This window comes from Bos grunniens, chromosome 6, assembly GCF_055505025.1.
Source record: "Bos grunniens cultivar Pamir isolate PY7600 chromosome 6, Bosgru_T2T1.0, whole genome shotgun sequence".
Lineage (NCBI taxonomy): Eukaryota > Metazoa > Chordata > Mammalia > Artiodactyla > Bovidae > Bos > Bos grunniens.
In genome coordinates this window covers 81,497,944-81,520,488 of record NC_141170.1, presented here as the reverse complement: position 1 = coordinate 81,520,488, position 22,545 = coordinate 81,497,944, and the positions used below count along the sequence as shown (strand labels likewise).

Below are 22,545 nucleotides of genomic sequence, written 5' to 3'. Positions count from 1 at the left end.
TTTCATTGCAATCCCAAAGAAGGGCAATGCCAAAGAACGTTCAAACTACTGCAGAATTGCACTCATTTCACAGGATAGCAAAATAATGCTCAAAATTCTCCAAGCTAGGCTTCAACAGTACATGAACTGAGAACTTCCAGATGTTCAAGCTGGATTTAGAAAAGCCAGAGGAGCCCGAGATCAAATTGCCAACATTTGTTGGATCATAGAAAAAGCAAGAGAATTCCAGAAGAAATCTACTTCTGCTTCATTGATGACACTAAAGCCTTTAACTATCTGGATCACAGAAAAGTGTGGAAGATTCTTCAAGAGATGGGAATACCAGACCACCTGACCTGCCTCCTGAGAACCTGTATGCAGGTCAAGAAGCAATAGCTAGAACCGGACATAAAACAATGGATTGGTTCTAATTCGGAAAGGAGTACATCAAGGCTGTATATTGTCACCCTGCTTATTTAACTTACATGCAGAGTACATCATGCAAAATGCCAGGCTGGATGAAGCACAAGCTGGAATCAAGATTGCCAAGAGAAATATCAATAGCCTCAGATATGCAGATGACACCACCCATATGGCAGAAAGCAAAGAGGAACTAAAGAGCCTTTTGATGAATGTGGAAGAGAAGAGTGAAAAACCTGGCTTAAAAGTTAATATTCAGAAAACTAAGATCACGTCATCCTGTCTCATCACTTCATGGCATATAGATGGGGAAACAACGGAAAAGGTAACCGACTTTATTTTCTTGGGCTCCAAGATCACTGCAGATGGTGACTGCAACCATGAAATTAAAAGATGCTTGCTCCTTGGAAGAAAAGCTATGACAAACCTAGACAGTGTATTAGAAAGCATAGATGTTATTTTACTGACAAAGATACATATAGTCAAAGCTAAGGTTTTTCCAGTATTCATGTACGGATATGAGGGTTGGACCATAAAGAAGGCTGAGCAGCACTGAAGAATTGATGCTTTTTTTTGTTTTTTTTTAGAATTTATGCTTTTGAACTGTGGTGTTGGAGAAGCCTCTTGAGAGTCCCTTGGACTGCAAGGAGATCCAACCAGTCCATCCTAAAGGAAATCAGTCCTGAATATCCATTGGAAGGACTGATGCTGAAGCTGAAGCTGCAATACTTGGCCACCTGATGTGACGAACTGACTCATTGGAAAAGACCCTGATGCTAGGAAAGATTGAAGGCAGGAGGAGAAGGGGACAACAGAGGATGAGATGGTTTGATGGCATCACTGACTCAATGGACATTGGTTTGAGCAAGCTCCGGGAGATAGTGAAGGACAGGGAAGCCTGGAATGCTGCAATCCATGTGTTCGAAAAGAGTTGGACATGCCTGAGTGACTGAACAACAAATAATTATGATATATTGTCTTCCTCTGTCTGGTTTATTCATGTAGCATGATCATCTCCAGATTTATCCATGTTGCTATGAATAACTTTCTTTCTTAAGGCTAAGTAATATTCTACTGTCTCTATATGTCACATCTCCTTTGTTCATTCACCTGTCATTAAACATTTTCCTTGTTACCACATCTTGTCAATTATAAACAGTGCTGCAGTAATGTTGGGTGTATGTGGTATTCTGAATTATGGTTTTCTCAGAACATATGCCCTGGTGTGAAAATGCTTGATCATCTGTTTTCTCTACTTTTACTTTATTTAAAAAAACATATTTACTGTTCTCATGTAGCTCTTTACACTTTGTATTCCCACCAATAGCATAGGAAGCTTCCTCTTCTCACGCTCTCTCCAGCTTTTATTGTTCGTAGATGTTCTAATGATAATTAGTCTCACTGGAGTGAGGTGATGTGCTTGTTTGCTGTTGTGTCTGACTCTTTGCAACCCCATGGACTGTAGCTCACCAGGCTCCTCTATCCATGGGATCTTTCAGGCAAGAATACTAGAGTGGGTAGCCATTTCCTTCTCCAGGGGATCTTCCCAACCCAGTGATTGAACCTATGTCTCCTGCATTACAGGCAGATTCTTTACTTGCTGAGCCATTAAGGAAGTTCCTGGTGTGAGGTGATACTTCATTGCAATTTTGAGTCATTGTCTCATCATTAGCGATGTTGACCATTGTTTCCTGTAGTTTTTCTTTTCTTAATTTTTTCAAAATAGACTAATATTTACCCTTAAAATTGGCCTCTGGAAAGTTGTCCTGGTGTGAATACTTTTTCACTTACCTCCCCCAGGATATTTCTTGAGGGTCTATTCCAATATTCTGGCCTGGAGAATTCCAAGGACTGTATAGTCCATGGGGTTGTAAAGAGTCAGACACTACTGAGCGACTTTCATTTTCACTATGTCATTCTAGCACCACCAGTCCTTGTGAATATTCAGTGCCCAGCAGCAGAGGTTTTAGAGTTGCTGTTACAGGAAATGTCCACAAGGCGGCAGCACTTCTTCATGCCCAAATCTGGCTTATGGGGCAACAAGAGCCTTGGAGAAACTTGGATTCCTGATTTATAAATTGGGGGTGGGGTGCTTCCCTTGTGGTTTCCCTGGTGGCTCAGCTGGTAAAGAATCCGCCTGCAATGCGGGAGACCTGGGTTTGATCCCTGGGTTGGGAAGATCCCCTGGAGAAGGGAAAGGCTTCTCCAGTATTCTGGCCTGGAGAATTCCAGGGACTGTAGAGTCCATACGGTCGCAGAGAGTCAGACACAACTGAGCGACTTTCACTTTTCACTTTCACTATGTCATGTGCCAGAAAAAGCCTAAGGGCTCTGTCTTTGTACTTTTACCCCCTTACCCTTCATCCCAGGATGAATTTGAGCCCCTATAAAATCACTTTGTTATGTTGGCTGTCATCCTTCAGTCCAGTTCAGCTCAGTTGTGTCTGACTCTTTGCAACCTCATGGACTGCAGCATGCCAGGCCTCCCTGTGCATCACCAACTCCCGGAGTTTACTCAAATTCATGTCCATTGAGTTGGTGATGCCATCCAACCATCTCATCCTCTGTCATCCCCTTCTCCTCCCGCCTTCAATCTTTCCCAGCATCACGGTCTTTTCAAATGAGTCAGCTCATTGCATCAGGTGGCCAAAGTATTGGAGTTTCAGCTTCAACATCAGTCCTTCCAATGAATATTCAGGACTGATTTCCTTTAGGATGGACTGGTTGGATCTCCTTGCAGTCCAAGGGACTCTCAAGAGTCTCCTCCAGCACCACAGTTCAAAAGCATCAATTCTTTGCTAATGCTAATGCTAAGTCACTTCAGTCGTGGCCGACTCTGTGCAACCCCATAGACGGCAGCCCACCAGGCTCCACTGTCCCTGGGATTCTCCAGGCAAGAACACTGGAGTGGGCTGCCATTTCCTTCTCCAATGCATGAAAGAGAAAAGTGAAAGTGAAGTCGCTCAGTCATGTCCAACTCTTAGCGACCCCATGGACTGCAGCCTACCAGGCTCCTCTGTCCATGAATTTTCCAGGCAAGAGTACTGGAGTTGGGTGCCATTGCCTTCTCCGATCAATTCTTTGGCACTCAGCATTCCTTATGGTCCAACTCTCACATCCATACATGATTACTAGAAAAACCATAGCGTTAACTAGACGGACCTTTGTTAACAAAGTAATGTCTCTGCTTTTTAATATGCTATCAAAGTTGGTCATAACTTTTCTTCCAAGGAGTAAGCGTCTTTTAATTTCATGGCTGCAGTTACCATCCTTAGGGGAGGCCTTTTAAAGAAGGAGACTGGAGTAGGGATCCGCATCACCTGGAGACCAGCTGGCTTTTCAAAGCTCTTGCAGCCCAGGGGCTACACCTTACTCAGGGCTTGGTTTAGCTCTCTGAGGGCACATCTGGTGATGAACACTGTCCTTCCTGGGGAGGGGACATGGCAACTCAGGTCAAAAGGGCACAGATGTGCTAGGACAACCACCCCTGCTCCCGCAGCTTGACGACATTCCGCCTTGAAATACACGCCTATTCAGGCTGCAGTTTTGTGACACTAGCCTGGGAAAAAAGGCAAGAGAGAAGTACAGTAGGCAGTTCTTTTAAAATTTTTTTTTAATTTCTTTAAAAATATTTTTATCAATTTCTGAAAGTATTGACGATTTACACTGCTATGCTGTTTTCACTGGTACAAAAGGGGATTCAGATATATATCTACACATACACATGTTCTTCAGCTTCTGTTCCCATAGGAGTTACTAAACTATGTCAACCAAAACAATACAGAATCGGTCTGTAATATAGAGTAGGTCTCCACGGATGATCTGTTTCCTATATATAAATTAGTGTGTATAGTTTTCTGCTGCTGCTAAGTCGCTTCAGTCGTATAGTTTTCTAAAAACTCCTAATTTATCCTCTCCTCTCACTTTTCCCGTAAGTAAGCCTAAGTTTCTTTTCTAATTATGAGTCTACTTCTCTTTTGTAAACTAGTTCGTTGGTATGAGGTTTCGATTCCACCTGTAAAAAAATATCACAAGATGGTTGGTTGTCTTTCTATAAATTATATAATTAGAATGACATCTCGGAGTTCCTCCATGTTGCTGAGAAAGGCTTTGTTTTATTCTTCTTTTTGGCTAAATATCCATTGTCTCTCTGGTAGTCTTTTATCCATGCATCTGTTCACAGCATTTCAGCTGCTTCAATGTCTTAGCTGTTGTAAATAGTGAGTGCTCTGGGGAATGGTGGGGTGTAGTGTCTTTTCAAAGAAAAGTTTTCTCCAAGTGTATGCCCAGGCATGAGAATGCCTGAAGAATTGAATGCTCTGCTTTTAGTTTCCTAAGGAAATTCTGTACAACTCTCCATTGAATTATTTGTGTGTGTGTGTGTGAAGCCACTCAGTCGTGTCCGACTCTTTGCGACCCCATGGACTGTAGCCCACCAGGTTCCTCTGTCCAACCAGCAGCACAGGAGTCCTCTTTCTTCTTAACACCCAATCTGGCATTTATTGTTCGTAAATATTTTAAGGATAACCGCTTTGTGTGGTGTGAGGTGATACTTCCTTGCAATTTTAAGTCGCTTATCTCTAATCACTAGCAAAGTAGACTATTGTTTACCAGGTTATATCTTTCTATTTTTAAAAAATTTCAATGCTGTAATACTGACCTCTTGAAATTGGCCTCTGAAAACTCATCCTGATTTAAATTTCTTCTGATTGCTCTCCCAGGATATTTTTTGATGGCAAGTGTCATTTACAGTCTCTAGGGTGTTGGGAATATTGTGTCCCCAGAGGCTGAGATGTCAGTATTTCTGAAGGCAGTGTCACCGCTTCTGTGGAATTCTGGTTAATGGGCCAGCCAGAGTCTTAATGAAACTTGGGGTGATGGGTTATAATTTGGAATGTCATGTGTCAACAAAAAGCCCTACAGCTTCTGTCTTCAGACTTCTTCCCCCAACTGTTCCCCCAGCACAGATCTTTTCTCTAAAAAATCACTATATTGAATGCTGTTGTTTTCCGGAGAGGTCTTTTAAAGGAGGAGGCTGGAAGAGGAATCTGCATGATCTGAAACCAGGAGAAAAGCTGGCTTTCTAAGCTCTTCCAGCAAGGGGGCTATACCATATACTTGAGGTGTACCACACTTGCTTTAGCTTCTGGAGGGTCCTCCTGACTCTAGAGATTGGAGTTTCATGCGAGGAAACCAGGTACCACCATTCCACATTGGCATCGAAGTGCTGGGACAAACGCCTCTTCCTCCCGAGCCCCACATATTCCAGCTTTGACCCCAAGCTTGCTCATGCTGCATGGATATGACACTAGCAAAAGAAAAGGAAGAAAGAAAACACTATATTAAACTTTTTGTTTCTAAATTTTATTTTTCTTTCTCTAGGGGTAACATTGATTTACAATGTATTATCTGTTTCAGAGGAACAGAAAGAAGATTTATATCTACACATTAATTTCAGCTTCTGTTTCCATAGATCTTATTGAAGCATTTTGAGTAGAAATTCCGGTGATATAGAGTAGATCTGTGTTGGTGACTGATCTGGGTGTGTGTGTGTTTGTGTACATGTGTATACAAGTGTGTGTGAATTTACAGTTCTCAGCTGCCTTGAAATTTATCATCTCCTTCCAACTTGCACTTAAATAAGACTGTTTGTTTCTAATGTCTCTGAATCTATCTCACATTTGTAAATTGGTACATAAATCCCTCTTCTAAATGATACCATGACACTTGCCTTTCTCTGTCGAAGTGCTTTACTTACTTCCATCCATGTTATAAAGAAAGGTGTTTTATTTATTATTCTTAATGGCTAAGTTACCTTGTCTCCCTGGAGCAGTACTTTTCCCAGACTATTTCCTGAATGCCCGTGTCATTGACAGCCCCCAAGCCTTCTGAATATTCCTTGCCCTGCAGCAGTTTCAGTGTTGCTGTTATGAGGTGTGTCCACAAGGCGGCAGCACTTCCGCATTCCCCACTCTTTAATGGAGCCAAAGGAGCCTTATTGAAACTGGCCTTCCTGAGTTGTCATTTGGAATGCCACGTGCCAGAGGAACGCCCAAGGGCTTCTATCCCCCTGACACTTCCCTTGTGACAAATGTTGATCTCTGAAAAATCGCTGTCTTTGAGCTGGCTGTCGTTTTTAGGGGAGGGTTTTGAAAAAGGCAACTGGAATAGGGATCCACATCAGGGGGAGACCTGGAGACCAGCTGGATTTTCAAAGCTCTTCCAGCGCAGAGGCTTGACCATACCTGGGATGCACTAGGCTTGAATTTGCTCTTGGGGGATGGCCTGCATGTGGAGACTGTGGTCCCAGTCAGATTCGACTGGGCAGCACAGGTGCAAAGGGGGTTCGTGTTCCAAAGACACCTTCCTGGTTCCCTGAGCCCCAGCACATCCCTGCCTTGAGACCAAGCCTAGTCAGCCTGCAGAGATTGATGTTAGCTCGGGGAAAAGAGGCTAGAAAGCAGTAGAGTAGGCAATGGTTGTTGTCTTTTTTTTTTTTTTTTTCCTCTTAAACTTTGCATTTAATTTTTCTAGAAATACCCTTGGTTTACAATGTTTGTTTCAGATGTACAGTAAGGAGTTTCATTATGCCTCTAAACATACCCATTATTTTTAGCTTCTATACCCCTAGACGTTATTAAAGCCAGCTGAGTCAAATTCCCTGTGATAATTCAGTGGTCTTCTTGATGATCTATTTTACATACACACACACACACAGAGAGACAGAGAAGTATCTATTAGTATGTATAGGATTCAACCACCTTCTAATTTATCTTTCCTTTACACCTTTCTTCTTTGGAAACCCTGGCTTCGTTTTTTAATATCTCTGGGTCAATTTCTCTGTTCTAAATTCATAAGATGAGTTTTCCCATTCCATCTCTAAGTGACATCACAGGCTGATTGCCCATCTGTCTCACTTACTTACTGACTTCCATCCATGGTGCTGAGAAAGGCCTTATTTTCTCCTCCTTTGTGGCTAAGATTTGATTGTCTCTCTGTGGCACTACATCCTTATCCATCCATCTGTCCATGGAAGTTTGGGCCACTTCTGTATCCTGGCTGTCGTCAGAACTAAGTGCTGTGGGAAACGTTCAGGTCCCTGTGTTCCTCCCAGTGAAGGAGGTTTCAGGAGGGGGGTCCAGATGTGCGAATGCTGAAGGTGCGATTGCTGTATATCTTGTTTCCTAAGGATCTTCCATACTCTGCTCCATGTGGTCCTTTACAATTTGCATTTCCACTTATGACAGCTTAGGAGGCTCCTATTCCCCCCCATGCCCACTCTGGCATTTATTGTTTGTAAATATTTGAAGGAGAACCAATTTGTGTGGTGTGAGGGGATACTTCCTTCCCATTTTAAGTGTCTTGCCTCTAATCATTAGCAATGTGGACCACGCTGTCCTAGGTTTTATCTTGCCAGTGTTTTATAATTTGCTACAATGTGAGTGGTATTTACCTCTTGAAATTGGCCCCCAAAACTTACCCTGATTTCAGTTATTTTTGATGGCTCCCCCAGAACCTTTTAGGACCATGAGTGTCAGTTGCATCCCCTATGCCTTGGGCATATTTTCTGCCCAGATGCTGAGACGTCAGTGTTTGTTATCCAAAATGTCTGAAGGTGATATGGCTGCTTCCTTTGGAACTCTGGTTGAGGGGCCAACCACAACCTCAGTGACACCGGGCCGCCTGAGTTGTGATTTGGAATGCCACGTACCATCAAAAGGCCCAAGGCTTCTGTCTTCATCCTTCTTGGCTGTGCTCTTCATGTGGGACCAGTTTTAACCTGTTGCAAAATCTTTCTTGAGAATTCTGGTGTTTTTAGGCGAGGCTTTTTAGAGGATGAGACTGGAGCAGGAATCCACATCACTTGGAAACCAGGACAACAGCTGGCTCTCTAAGCTCCTCCAGAGAAGGGATTTTACCATATTTGGGATACACTATGCTTGCTTTTGCTTCTGGTGGGCTGGCCTGCGTCTGAAGAGAGCTTTAGTTTTCATAGCCTTTCTGGAAGCAAGTTGAGTATAATTTCCCGTGATACAGAGTCTGGCTATTTTGGTGACCTATTCTATTTATGTGTGTGTGTGTGCATATGTGTATAAGTTTCAGCCACTTGGACTTTATCTTCTCCCACCTTTTCTCTTTAATGAGTATGTCTTCTAAAGTCTGAGTCTGTTTCTCAGTTGTGAATTGCTGCATAAAATCCACCTCCAAGTGTATCACATGACACTTGCCTTTATCTGTCCGTCAAACGTGCTTTCCTTCCTTCCGTCCGTGTTAATGAGAAGAGTTGCTTGGTTATGTTTCTTTATGACTAAGTTTACGTTGTCTCTCTGGAGCAGGTCTTCCTTATCCATTCATCACTCCATGGACATTTTGGCCTCTTCATTGTCTTGACTTTTGTCAGTATTGGGTGCTGTGGGGAATGTTGGGGTGCCTGTGTCCTCCATTGGAGGTTTCCTCTGCATAGAGGGCCTGGCGTGGATGTGCCTGATGATCTGACTGCCTTATTTTTATTCATAGTTTCCAAGGAAACTCAGCACTTTTGTCCAGGTAGTTCTTTACATTCTTCATAACCACGGACAGCTTAGGATCTTTTCCTTTACCCAGCACCCACTCCAGTGGTTTTGGTTCATAAAAGTGATATTGATACACCCTCCCTCTGACTGGCGTAAGGTGATACTTTGCCATTTGAGTCCCTTGTCTCTGATCATTAACACTGTAGACCAGACTCCGGGAGGTGTCTTTATATCCTGTTTGATTGTAAATGGTGTGTGTCATGCTTACCTGTTGAAATAGGCCTCTGAAAACTCATCTTGATTTCAGTTCTCGTTGGAGTACATTTCCCAGCCTATTTCCTGAGGGCTGGTGTCATTGACGGCCCCCAGGCCTTCTGCATATTCCTTGCCCAAATCTGGTGGCTGGGGAAAGCTGAGCCTTCGTGCCAGCTTCCAGGCTGTCATTTGGCATGTTCTGGGCCAGAAAAAGGCCTGAAGGCTTCTGTCTTCCTAGGGCTTCCCTTTGAGCCCTCACCACGGTACCAAGTCTGAGGCCCTGCATGGAGGCTCCCTGGAGGCTGTTGTTCCCTCTCGGGAAGGACTTTGTAACAAGGAAGCTGCACTCAGGATCTCCATCACCTGGAGAGGAGGAGAGCAGCTGGGTTTTCCTAACTCCTCCTGCCCAGGGCCTCCATCCTTACTTGGGTGAACTCAGACGGGGTTGGGCCCTAAGTTCATTTTGCTAAGTTTTCCCATTCCACCACTAAGTAGTAACACAGGATGTTTGCGTTTCTAAGTCAACTTTATTTTATTTAGTCTTTTCATATATGGGTCCATTCCTGTTGCTGAGATCGATATCAGTTCTTTCCTATTTATGGCCCAGTCAGATTATACTGTCTCTCTGTGCAACTTTTTCTCATACTTTCATCTTTTCCTGGATATATTCCTCGCTTCCTTGAGTTGGGTGTTTGAATAGTGAATGCCGTAGTGAAGGTTGCAGTGCCTGCCTCTTTTGGAATTAAGATTTGCTCTGCCTATATACCCAGGCATAGAATTGCCTGATTATCTGATATCTTGATTTTCATTGTCGTCCCTCCTAGGGTAGACCTTCGAAACCAGGAGATATGGAGTAAAGGATGGGCATCACCTGAAGACCTGGAAAGCAGCTGGGTTTTCCAAGTTTTTGGGTCCACGGTTACCACCTGACTTGGGTCCACTAAGATTGGGTTGGCTCCTGGCTGGCCCATCTGCATCAGGAAAATGTGTTCCCACCCAGAGGGGAGCAAGAAATACTAGCCTGAAAGAGGGTTCAAATGCTAGACTATCCACTGCTCCTCCCTAAACCCACCATGTTTCAGTCTTGGGATCCAAGCCTGGTCTGGTTGCTGGGATGGGACCCCAACTGAGCTGAAGGAGTTGAATGAAGAGTGATGAGTGCAGCTCTTTTTTTTTTTTTAATTGTGTTTTGATTTTATAGGAACAGCACTGGTTTACAGTATGTTTTTGTTGTACAGGTACACACAGGGGATTCATTGACACATCTGCAAATGTCAAGTTTTGGAAACTTTTGTTCTAATGCAGGTTATTAAAGCATTTGGACTAGCATTTTGTTGATGACCTATTTTAATATATATTAGCGTCTGTAGCTTTCTCCCAACTCCTAATTTCAGGTTTGGGGGGGGGGGTTGTTTTGTTTTTCCCACCTTTTGCCTCTGGTTATCTATGTTTGTTTTTTAGGTTTCTGTGTGTATTTCCTCCTGTAATGTAGTTCCCTTTGTTGAGTTTTCCATTCCACTACTATGCGATAACACTTTGTTTATCTCTCTATGGGTGCTACATTTTACTCAGTATCATCATACTTAGGTGCATTCATGTTGCTGAGGTACACGTTGCTGTGTTCTTTTTTATGGTTTAGTCATATTCCAGTATTTCTCTATCACTTTTTGCTCCACTTTCATTTTTCCATCGCCATGTTCGTACGTCAGCTCTTTGAAGGAGTGCATGCTGACGTGAATTTGCAGGACCTGGGTCTTTTCGAAAGAAGGCTTTCTCCCCTGGTATGCCCAGGCATAGAACTGCCTGATCCTCAGGTGGCTTGGTTGTCAGTGTCTTAAGGGACGCTCCGTAGTGTTTTGCTTGTGGCTCTATGCAATTTTCATTTTCTCCAACAGCTTAGGAGGCTTCCCACCTCCCCCAGACCTTCCCCAGCATTTATTGTTCTGGATGTTTAAACGATAGGCACTCTGACTGGTGGGTAATGATACCCCTGCATGCAAGATTCAGTCATTTCTCCTTAATCTTTATGGATGTGGATGTTCTTTTCCTGGGTGATGTTGAATTTTTTTTTTTTTTTTCATTTTCTTTCGTTTACTTGGTGTGAGTCATACTTAACTGCTGAGATTGGCCTCTGGAAAGACGTCCTGATTTGCACTGTTTTTGCCCCTGCTCTTTCCTCCCAATCGTCTCTTGTGGGCCGGGGTCCTTCCCAGCCCTTCAGGCTTTGTGAACTTTCAGTGCCTAGAAGCACTGATGTGACCATTTAGTTACTGTCCACAAGGCGGCAGCACTTTCTCATGCCCAGTTCTGGTTCTGGGGAAAGCAGAACCCTAGTGGATCTGGGCTTCCACGGTTGTCACTGGGAATGTCTTGGGCCAGAATAATGCCTGAGGGCTTCTGTCTTCCTAGGGCTTCCCTCTGAGCCTTCACCTCAGGAACAGTTTGAAGCCCTGCATGGAGGTCCCCTGGAGGGAGTCCTGGCTAGGGGAGGCCTTTGAAACAAGGAAGTTGCATTACAGATCTTGTTACCTGGAGAGGAGGAGAGCAGCTGGGTTTTCCAAACTCCTTCTGCCCAGGGCCTCCATCATTAAATGGGTGCATTAAGATTGGGTTGGGTCCTGGCTGGTCTGTCTGCATCGGAGAATTTGTGTTCCCATGCAGAGAGGAACGAGGAATACAGGTCTGAAAGGAGCTCAGATGCTGAGACACCAACCCTTCCTCCCTGAACCCCACCATATTTCAGCCTCAGGATCTCAACTTACTCAGGCTTGCAGGGATGTGGCATCAACCAGGCTAAAGGAGTTGAGAGAGGAATAGAGTTCAGTTCTTTTTTTTAGTTTTTTCCTCTTTGTTACATTTAAATTTTTACAGGAATATCATTGTTTTACAGTGTATTTTTTATTGTATGTGTCAGTTCAGTTCAGTTGCTCAGTCATGTCTGACTCTTTGTGACCGCACGGACTGCAGTATGCCAGGCCTCCCTGTCCAACTCCTGGAGTTTACTCAAACTCATGTCCATTGAGTTGGTGATGCCATCCAACCGTCTCATCCTCTGTCATCCCCTTATCATCCCACCTTCAATCTTTCCCAGCATCAAGGTCTTTTCCAATGAGTCAGTTCTTCGCATCAGGTGCCCAAAGTATTGGAGCTTCAGCTTCACTATCAGTCCTTCCAATGAATATTCAGGACTGATCTCCTTTAGGATGGACTGGTTTGATCTCCTTGAAGTCCAAGGGACTCTCAAGAGTCTTCTCCAGCACCACAGTTCAAAAGTGTCAATTCTTCTGTGCTCAACTTTCTTTATAGTCCAACACTCACATCCATACATGACTACTGGAAAAACTGTAGCCTTGACTAGATGGACCTTTGTCGGCAAAATAATGTCTCTGCTTTTTAATATGCTGTCTAGGTTTGTCATAGCTTTTCTTCCAAGGAGCAAGTGTCTTTTAATTTCATGGTTGCAGTCACCATCTGCACTGATTTTGGAGCCCCCAAAATAAAGTCTGTCACTGTTTCCACTGTTTCCCCATCTATTTGCCATAAAGTGATGGGACCAGATGCCATGATCTTGTGTAGAGACAGGCAATTCATTGATACATCTACAGGTTCCATATTTTTGGAGCTTTCATTCTAATTCAAGTTATTAAAGCATTATGACCAGCTTTCCTTTTACTCTCAATTACATTTAGTTGATGTTGTCTTTTATACATGTATTAGTGTGTGTAGATTATTCACACCTTCAAATTTCTGGGTTTTTTCCCCTCCTTTTCCCTTTATTGAGCATAAGGTAAATAAGCCAGTTTCTCTTTTCTAATGTAGTTCATTTGGCTGAGTTTTCCATTCCATCACTAATAATACCACAAAATGTTTGTGTTTCTATATCTAATTAATTTATTTAGTATTTGTATATATGTGTCCATCCGAGCTGCTGAGGTGGATGTCCATTCATTCTTCGTCATGGTTCTGCCAGATTGCTTTGTCTCTCTGGGCAACTTTTTGTCCTATTTTCATCTCTCCCTGGGTACACTCCCACTTGCCTGACTTGTGTGCTTGAAGAGAGTGCGTAGTGATGGCTGCAGTGCCTGTTCTTTGGGAATAAGATTGGCTCTGCCTATATACCTAGGCACAGAATTGCCTGATCATCTGATACCTTGATTTTTCAGTGTCGTCCTTCCTAGGGTGGGCCTTTGAAACAAGGAGTTGGAGTAAAGGATGGCCATCACCTGCAGACCTGGACAGCAGCTGGGTTTTCTAAATTTTTGTGTCCACGGGTACCACCATGACGTGGGTCCACTAAGATTGGGTCGGCTCCTGGCTGGTCCATCTGCCTCAGGAAAATGTGTTCCTACCCAGAGGGGAGCAAGAAATACAGGTCCAAAAGAGGGCTCAATGCTAGAACATCCTCTTCTCCTCCTGAAATCCCACCTTACTTCGGCCTTGGGATCCAAGCCTGGTTGGGCTGAAGGAGTCTAGAGAGGAGTGGGGAGCACAGCTCTTTTTCTTTACTGCATTTTGAATTTTATAGGAATATCATTGATTTACAGTGTGGTGTTTGTTTTCCAGCACAGGTACAGACAGGGGATTCATCAATACATCTACAGATGCCAAGTTTTTGGAACTATTGTTATTAAAGCATTTGGACTAGCATTTTGTTGGTGACTTATTTTAATAGCTATGGGCGTGTATAGGTTACTCCCACCTCCTAAATCTGTGGGGTTTTTTTTCCCCGCACTTTTTCCCTTTGGAGAGTTTGTTTAAACTTCTCCATGTATTTCTCCCTTTAGTGTAACTCCTTTCATTGAGCAGCCCATTTCACTACTACGCAATAACATTGACATTTGCCTTTCTCTGTGTAATATATTTTATTTAGTATGGTCATACACAGGCCCATTCATGTTGCTGAGGTACATATTATTGCATTCTTCTCTATAGCTTAGTCATATTCCACTTTTCCTCTGTATCACGTTTTGTTCATGCTTTCTTTTCCCATTGCCTTGTTCCTACCTTGGCTCTTTGAAAGGGTGTGTGCTGAGGTGAACTTGCAGTGCCTGGTCCTTTGGGAAGAAGGCTTTCTCCACCTATACATCCAGGCACAGAATTGCCTGGTCATCAGACAGCTTGGATTCAGTGTCTTAAGGACGCTCTGGAGTGTTCTGCATGTGAATCTGCATGTGACAGATTCCGAGGCTTCCCACCTCCCCTAGACCTTCCCCAGAATTTATTGTTCCTGGATGTTTACATGATAAGCACTCTGAACTGGTGGGTAATGATACCCCTGGGTGCAAGATTCAATCACTTCTCCTCAGTCGTTATCTATGTGGATATTCGTTTCCTGGGCGATTTTAAATGTTTTTCCTGTTTTTTACGTTTACTTGGTATGAGTCATACTTAACTGTTGAGATTGGCCTCTGGAAAGTCGTCCTGATTTGCTTTTTTCTCCTCCCTCTTGCTCCTTCCTCCTGACTGTTTCTTGTGGGCCCAGGGTCCTTCCCAGCCCTTCCAGCCTTGAGAAGAGTCAGTGCCCAGAAGCAGTGGTGTGACCACTGTAGTTACACAAATGTCCACAAGGCGGCAGCACTTTCCCACACCTAACTGATTGCTGGGGAAAGCTGAGCCCCACTGGATCTGGGCTTCCAGGGTTGTCATTGGGAATGTCCTGGGCCAGAATAACGCCTGAGGGCTTCTGTCTTCCTAGGGCTTCCTTCTCAGCCCTCACAGCGAAAACAAGTCTGAAGGCCTGCATCCAGGTTCCCTGGAGGGTGTGGTCCTGCCTAGGGGAGGCCCTTGAAACAAGGAAGCTGCATTCAGAATCTCCATCACCTGGAGAGGAGGAGAGCAGCTGGGTTTCCCAAACTCCTTCTCCCTGGGGGCTCCATCAGTATTTGGGTGCACTCAGATTGGGTTGGGTGCTGGCTGGTCCATCTGCATCGGGAAATTTGTTTTCCCATGCAGAGAGGAGCGAGGAATACAGGTCTGAGAGGGGCTCAGATGCTGGCACACCCTCCCTTCCTCCCTGAATCCACCATATTTCAGCCTTGGGATCCCAGCCTGCTCAGGCCACAGGGACGTGACGCCAACCAGGCTTTAGGCCTTTAGAGAGGAGCAGAGAGCGCAGTTCTTTTTTTGTTGTTTTTTGCTTTGGCCTTCTCTGTTTCAATTTAAAAGCTCTAGCAATATCATTGATTTACCGTGTCCTGCCTGTTTCATGTGTGTGCAGACAGTCAACTCATTGATACATCTACATGTGTCATGTTTTGGGAGCTTTCATTCTAATTCAGATTATTAAAGCAGTATGACCAGCCTTCCTTTTACTCTCACTTACATTTAGTTGATGTTGTCTTTTATATATGTATTAGGATGTATATTATTCACACCTTCAAATTTCTAGTTTTTTTTCCCACCTTTTTCTTCTGTTGAGCCTAAATTAACATAGATGAGTCAATTTCTCTTTTGTAATATAGTTCATTTAGCTGAGTTTTCCATTCGACCACTAGGTAGTAACACGGGATGTCTGTCTTTCTGTGTCTAATTTATTTTATCAGGTAGCTTCCTCTATGGGCCAATCCCTGTTGCTGAGGTGGATATTAGTTTATTTTCTTTATGGCCCAATGAGATAGCATTGTCTCTCTGTAGGACTTTTTGTCACAGTTTCATCTCTCCCTGGATACACTCTCCACTTGCTTGACATGTGTGCTTGAATAGGGAATGCTGTAGTGAAGGCTGCAGTGCCCGCCTCTTTTGGAATTAAGATCGGCTCTGCCTGTATACCCAGGCATGGAATTGCCTGATCATCTGATATCTTGATTTTTCAGTGTTGTCCTTCCTAGGGTAGGCCTTTGAAGCAAGGAGTTGGAGTAAAGGCCTGGCATCACCTGCAGACCTGGACAGTAGTTTTCCAAGTTTTTGTGTCCACGGTACCACCAGGACGTGGGTCCACTAAGACTGGGTGGGCTCCTGGCTGGCCCAGCCGCATCAGAAAAATATGTTCCTACCCAGTGAGGAGAATAAACATAGGCCCAAAAGAGGGCTCAAATGCTAGAACATCCTCTACTCCTCCCAAATCTCACCATACTCAGCCTTGGGATCCAAGCCTGGTCCGGCTGTGGGGACTGGACTCCAGTGGGGCTGAAGCAGTTTAGAGAGGAGTAGGGAGTACAGGTCTTTCTTTATTGCATTTTGAATTTTATAGGAATATCATTGATTTACAGTGTGTTTGTTTTACAGGTATAGATGGAGGGTGCATCAATACATCTACACATGCCGAGTTTTTGGAACTATCATTTGCATACAGGTTATTAAAGCATTTGGACTAGCATTTTGTTGATGACCTATTTTAATAGGCAGGACCATGTATAGTTTACTCCCTCCTCCTAAACCCGTTTTTTTCCCCCACTTTTTCCCTTTGGTAAGCAGAAGCTTGTTTCAGTTTCTCAATGTATTTCTCCCTTTAATGTAATGTCTTTTATTGTGTTTAACATTCCATTTTGTTTGTCTTTCTCTGTGTAATATTTTTTATTTAGTCTGGTTATACATAGGTCTATTCGTGTTGCTTGAACGGTTCACATTATTGCCTTCTTCTTGACAGCTGAGCCACGTTCCATGATTCTGGATCACGTGCTGCTCGTGCTTTCATTTTTCCATTGCCGTGTTCCTACCTTGGCTCTGTGAAGGAGCGCGTGCTGAGGTGACCTTGCAGTGCCTGGGTCCTTTGGAAAGAAGGCTTTCTCCACCTATACATCCAGGCACAGAATTGCCTGGTCATCTGATAGCTTGGTTCTGGTGTCTTAAGGACACTCCGGAGTGTCCTGCATGTGACTCTGCACTTTTCATTTTCTCCAACAGCTTCAGAGGCTTCCCACCTCCCCCAGTCCCTCCCCAGCATTGATCGTTCCTGGATGTTTAAACAGTAAGCACTCTGACTGGCGGGTAATGATACCCTGGTGCAAGATTCAATCACTTCTCCTTAATCTTTATCCATGTGGACATTCTTTCCTGGGCGATTTTATCTGTTTTAATTATTTTAATTGGAGGCTAATTACTTTACAGTATTGTGGTGGTTTTTGCCATACATCGACATGAATCAACCACAGGTGTACCTGTGTCCCCCATACTGAACTCCCCTCCCAACACCCTCCCCACTGCATCCCTCTGAGTTTTCCCAGAGCCCCAGCTTTGAGTGCCCTGTTTCATGCACCAAACTTGCACTGGTCATCTATTTTACATATGGTAATATACATGTTTCAAAGCTATTCTCTCATATTGTCACACCCTCACCTTCTCCCACACGGTCCAAAAGTCTCTTCTTTACATCTGTGTCTCTCTGGCTGTCTTGCATATAGGGTCATCATTACTTTTTCTAAATTCTATATATATGCGTTAATACACTGCTTTGGTGTTAATCTGACTTGCTTCACTCTGTGTAATAGGCTCTAGTTTCATCTACCTCATTAGAACAGACTCAAATGCATTCTTTTTTATATCTGAGTAATATTCCATTGTGTATGTACCACAACTTCTTTTTTTTGAACTTAATAAATTTATTTTTAATTGAAGAATAATTGATTTACAGTATTGTCTTGGTTTCTAACAAATAGGAACATGAATCAGTCATAGGTTTACCCATGCAAAATTTTTTTGGCAAATATTTTCTTTCTTACAGTCCGTGGTTTGATTTTTGATTTTTCTTTTCTTTTAAAAAAATTTATTTATTTATTTTAATTGGAGGCTAATTACTTTACAATATTGTGGTGGTTTTTGCCATACATTGACATGAATTGGCCACGGGTGTACACCTGTCCCCGCAGTTCCAAACCCCACTTCCCCCTCCCTCCCCATCCCATCCATCTGGGTTGTCCCAGTGCATCAGCTTTGAGTGCCCTGTTTCATGCATCGAACTTGGACTGGTCATCTATTTCACATATGGTATGTTTCAATGCTATTCTCTCAAATCATCCCACCCTTGCCTTCTCCCCCAGAGGTCAAAAGTCTGTTCTTTATATCTGTGTCTCTCTTGCTATCTCACATAAGGGTTCATCGTTACCATCTTTCTAAATTCCATATATATAAGTTAGTATATGCTATTGGTGTTTTTCTTTCTGGCTTAATTCATTCTGTATAATAGGCTCCAGTTTCATCCACCTCATTAGAACTGATTCAAATGCATTCTTTTTAATGGCTGAGTAATACTCCATTGTGTATATGCACCACAGCTTTCTTATCCATTCATCTGCTGATGGACATCTAGGTTGCTTCCATGTCCTGGCTATTATAAACAGTGCTGCAATGAACACTGGGGTACACGTGTCTCTTTCAATTCTGGTTTCCTCGGTGTGTATGCCCAGCAGTGGGATTGCTGGATGGTATGGCAGTTCCATTTCCAGTTTTTTAAGGAATCTGCACACTGTCCTCCACAATGGCTGTACTAGTTTGCATTCCCACCAACAGTGTAAGAGGGTTCCCTTTTCTCCACACCCTCTCCAGCATTTATTGTAGACTTTTGATGGCAATCATTCTGCCCAGCATGAGATGGTGCCTCATTGTGGTTTTGATTTGCATTTCTCTGATAATGAGTGACGTTGAGCATCTTTTCATGTGTTTGTTAGCCATCTGTATGTCTTCTTTAGAAAAATGTCTGTTTAGTTCTTTGGCCCATTTTTGTTTGAGTTGTTTATTTTTCTGGTGTTGAGCTACACTAGCTGCTTGTATATTTTAGGGATGAATTCTTTGTCAGTTGTTTTGTTTGCTATTATTTTCTCCCATAATGAAGGCTGCCTTTTCACCTTGCTTATAGTTTCCTTTGTTATGCAAAAGCTTAAGTTTAATTTGTTTATTTTTGCTTTTATTTCCATTACTCTGGGAGGGGGATCATAGACGATCTTGCTGTGGTTTATATCAGAGAGTGTTCTGCCTGTGTTTTCCTCTAAGAGTTTTATAGTTTCTGGTCTTACATTTAGATCTTTAATCCATTTTTAGTTTACTTTAGTGTATAGTATTAGAAAGTGTTCTAGTTTCATTCTTTTACAGGTTCCTGGGCAATTTTAAATGTTTTTCCTTTTCTTTCACTTATGTGGTGTGACATACTTACCTTTTGAGATTGGACTCTGGAAAGTCGTCCTGATTTGCTTTTTTCCCCTCCTGCTCCTGCCTCCTAATTGTTTCTTGTGGGCCCAGGGTCCTTCCCAGCCCTTCAGGCCTTGTGAAGATTCAGTGCCCAGAAGCAGTGCTGTGACCATTGTAGTTATACAAAGTGTCCACAAGGCGGCAGCACTTTCCACGCCTAACTCTGATTGCTGGGGAAAGCTGAGCCCCACTGGATCTGGGCTTCCAGGGTTGTCATTGGGAATGTCCTGGCCCAGAAAAACGCCTGAGGGCTTCTGTCTTCCTAGGGCTTCCTTCTCAGCCCTCACAGCGAAAACAAGTCTGAAGGCCTGCATCCAGGTTCCCTGGAGGGTGTGGTCCTGCCTAGGGGGAGGCCCTTGAAACAAGGAAGCTGCATTCAGGATCTCCATCACCTGGAAAGGAGGAGAGCAGCTGGGTTTTCCAAACTCCGTCTGCCCAGGGGCTCCATCAGTATTTGGATGCACTCAGAGTTGGACACGACTGAGCGACTTCACTTTCACTTTTCACTTTCACGCATTGGAGAAGGAAATGGCAATCCACTCCAGTGTTCTTGCCTGGAGAATCCCAGGGATGGGGAAGCCTGGTGGGCTGCTGTCTATGGGGTCGCACAGAGTCAGGCACGACTGAAGCGACTTAGCAGCTGCAGCAGCAGCAGATTGGGTTTTGTGCTGGCTGGTCCGTCTGCATCGGGAAATTTGTGTTCCCATGCAGAGAGGAGCAAGGAATACAGGTCTGAGAGGGGCTCAATGCTGGCACACCCTCCTTCCTTCCTGAATCCACCATATTTCAGCCTTAGGATCCCAGCCTGCTTAGGATGCAGGGATGTGGAACCATCCAGGTTAAAGGAGTTTAGAGAGGAGTAGAGTGTGCAGGGTTGGTTTTGTTTTTTTTTTTTCTCTATTTTATTTTAAATTTTTATATAATGTCATTGATTTACAGTCTGTTTTTTGTTTTATGTTTACAGACAGGCAATTCACTGGTAAATCTACACATGCCAAGTTTTTGGAGCTTTTGTTTTTATGCAGGTTATTAAAGCTTTGTCACCAGCCTTCCTTTTACTTTAAATTACATTTAATTGATAGTGTATTTATATGTGTTTTGTGTGTAGATTATTCACATCTCCAAATTTCTAATCTTTTCCAACTTTTTCCCTTTGTTAAACATAAATTAACAGAAATAAGTTTATTCCTCTTTTAATGTAATTTATTTTTCTGACTTTTCCATTGTGCTACTGAATAGTAACATTTAGTATTTTCAAATATGGGTTGATTCCTGTTGCTAAGATGGATATCACTTCATTCTTCTTCATGACTCAGTCAGCTTCCAATTCTCTACCACTTTTTCTCATGCATTCATCTTTCCTTGGATATGTTCCTTGGTCTGTGACTTGGGCATTTTAAATAGTGAGTGCCATACTGAAGGTTACATTGCCTGCCTCTTTTGGAGTTAAGATTTGCCCCACCTATACACCCAGGCATAGCGTTGCCTGATCATCTGCTATCTTGATTTTTAGTGTTGTCCTTCCTAAAGTAGGCCTTTTAAAAAAGGGTTAGAGTAAGGATCAGCATTGGCTGCATACCTGGACAGCATTTGTGTTTTCCAAGTTTTTGTGTCCATGGGCACCACCACTATTTGAGTACACAAAGGTTGATTTGGCTCTAAGCTGGCACATCTGCATCAGGAAATTGTGTTCCCCTGCAATGTTGAACAGACAGTACAGGCCTGAAAGAGGGCTCAAATGCTAGGACATCCTCCCCTCATCCTGGAACCCCATTGTATTTCAGCCTTGGCACCCAAGCCTGGTCCTGCTGCCTGGATGTCAATGTGGACATTCTTTTCCTGGGTACTTGTAAATTTTCTTCTCTTCTTTTTTTCAAATGGTGTGAGTCATATCTACCTGCTGAGATTGGCCTCTGGAAAGTCATCCTAATTTGCATTTTGTTTTCTGGGCTCCTTCCTCCTGATTGTTTCTTAGGACCAGTGTCTTTGGATGTCCTTCAGGCTTTATGAATATTTAGTGCCCAGAAGCAGATTTGCAGAGAAGGCGTTGGCACCCCACTCCAGTACTCTTGCCTAGAAAATCCCATGGACGGAGGAGCCTGGTGGGCTGCAGTCCATGGGGTCGTTAAGAGTCGGACAAGACTGAGCGACTTCACTTTCACTTTTCACTTTCATGCACTGGAGAAGGAAATGGCAACCCACTCCAGTGTTCTTGCCTGGAGAATCCCAGGGACAGGGGAGCCTGATGGGCTGCCGTCTCTGGGGTCACACAGAGTCGGACACGACTGAAGCGACTTAGCAGCAGTAGCAGCAGCAGATTTGACTGTTGTAGTTACAAAACTCATCCACAAGGTGGCAGTCCTTTTTCATGGCCATTTCTGGTTGCTTAATCCTTGGAAGGAAAGTTATGACCAACCTAGATAGCATATTCAAAAGCAGAGACATTACTTTGCCAACAAAGGTTCATCTAGTCAAGGCTATGGTTTTCCCTGTGGTCATGTATGGATGTGAGAGTTGGACTGTGAAGAAGGCTGAGCGCCGAAGAATTGATGCTTTTGAACTGTGGTGTTGGAGAAGACTCTTGAGAGTCCCTTGGACTGCAAGGAGATCCAACCAGTCCATTGTGAAGGAGATCAGCCCTGGGATTTCTTTGGAAGGAATGATGCTAAAGCTGAAACTCCAGTACTTTGGCCACCTCATGCAGAGAGTTGACTCATTGGAAAAGACTCTGATGCTGGGAGGGATTGCGGGCAGGAGGAGAAGGGAATGACAGAGGATGAGATGGCTGGATGGCATCACTGACTCGATGGACGTGAGTCTGGGTGAACTCCGGGAGTTGGTGATGGACAGGGAGGCCTGGCGTGCTGCAATTCATGGGGTCTCAAAGAGTCGGACACGACTGAGCGACTGATCTGATCTGATCTGGGAAGCCAGAACCCTAGGGAATCTGAGCTTCCAGGGTTGTCATTAGAATGTCCTGTTCCAGAAAATCACCTGAGGGCTTCTGTCTTCCTACTTCTTCCCCCCTTGCTGCTGCTGCTAAGTCGCTTCAGTCGTGTCCGACTCTGTGCGACCCCGTAGACAGTGGCCCACCAGGCTCCCCTGTCCCTGGGATTCTTCAGGCAAGAACACTGGAGTGGGTTGCCATTTCCTTCTCCAGTGCATGAAAGTGAAAAGTGAAAGTGAAGTCCCTCAGTTGTGTCTGACTCTTAGCGACCCCATGGACTGCAGCCCACCAGGCTCCTCCGTCCATGGGATT

At 43.8% G+C, this 22,545-nt stretch overlaps 1 long non-coding RNA gene across 6 annotated transcripts in view; it reads left to right on the top strand.

Moving 5' to 3' along the window:
• LOC147370931 (uncharacterized) overlaps positions 1–22,545 on the top strand; it is a 57,865-nt gene that overhangs the window by 21,665 nt on the left and 13,655 nt on the right. For 2 of the 6 annotated variants that reach the window (XR_015165625.1, XR_015165632.1), the window contains one exon: positions 9,992–10,499. The exons of 1 other annotated variant lie outside the window; for it this stretch is intronic. This is a non-coding gene — a long non-coding RNA (uncharacterized LOC147370931). Of the gene's footprint in view, positions 1–986; positions 1,553–9,991; positions 10,500–13,330; positions 13,982–22,545 lie in introns of those variants that run through there. 3 more of the 6 variants (XR_015165630.1, XR_015165626.1, XR_015165628.1) reach the window with 2 other exon arrangements.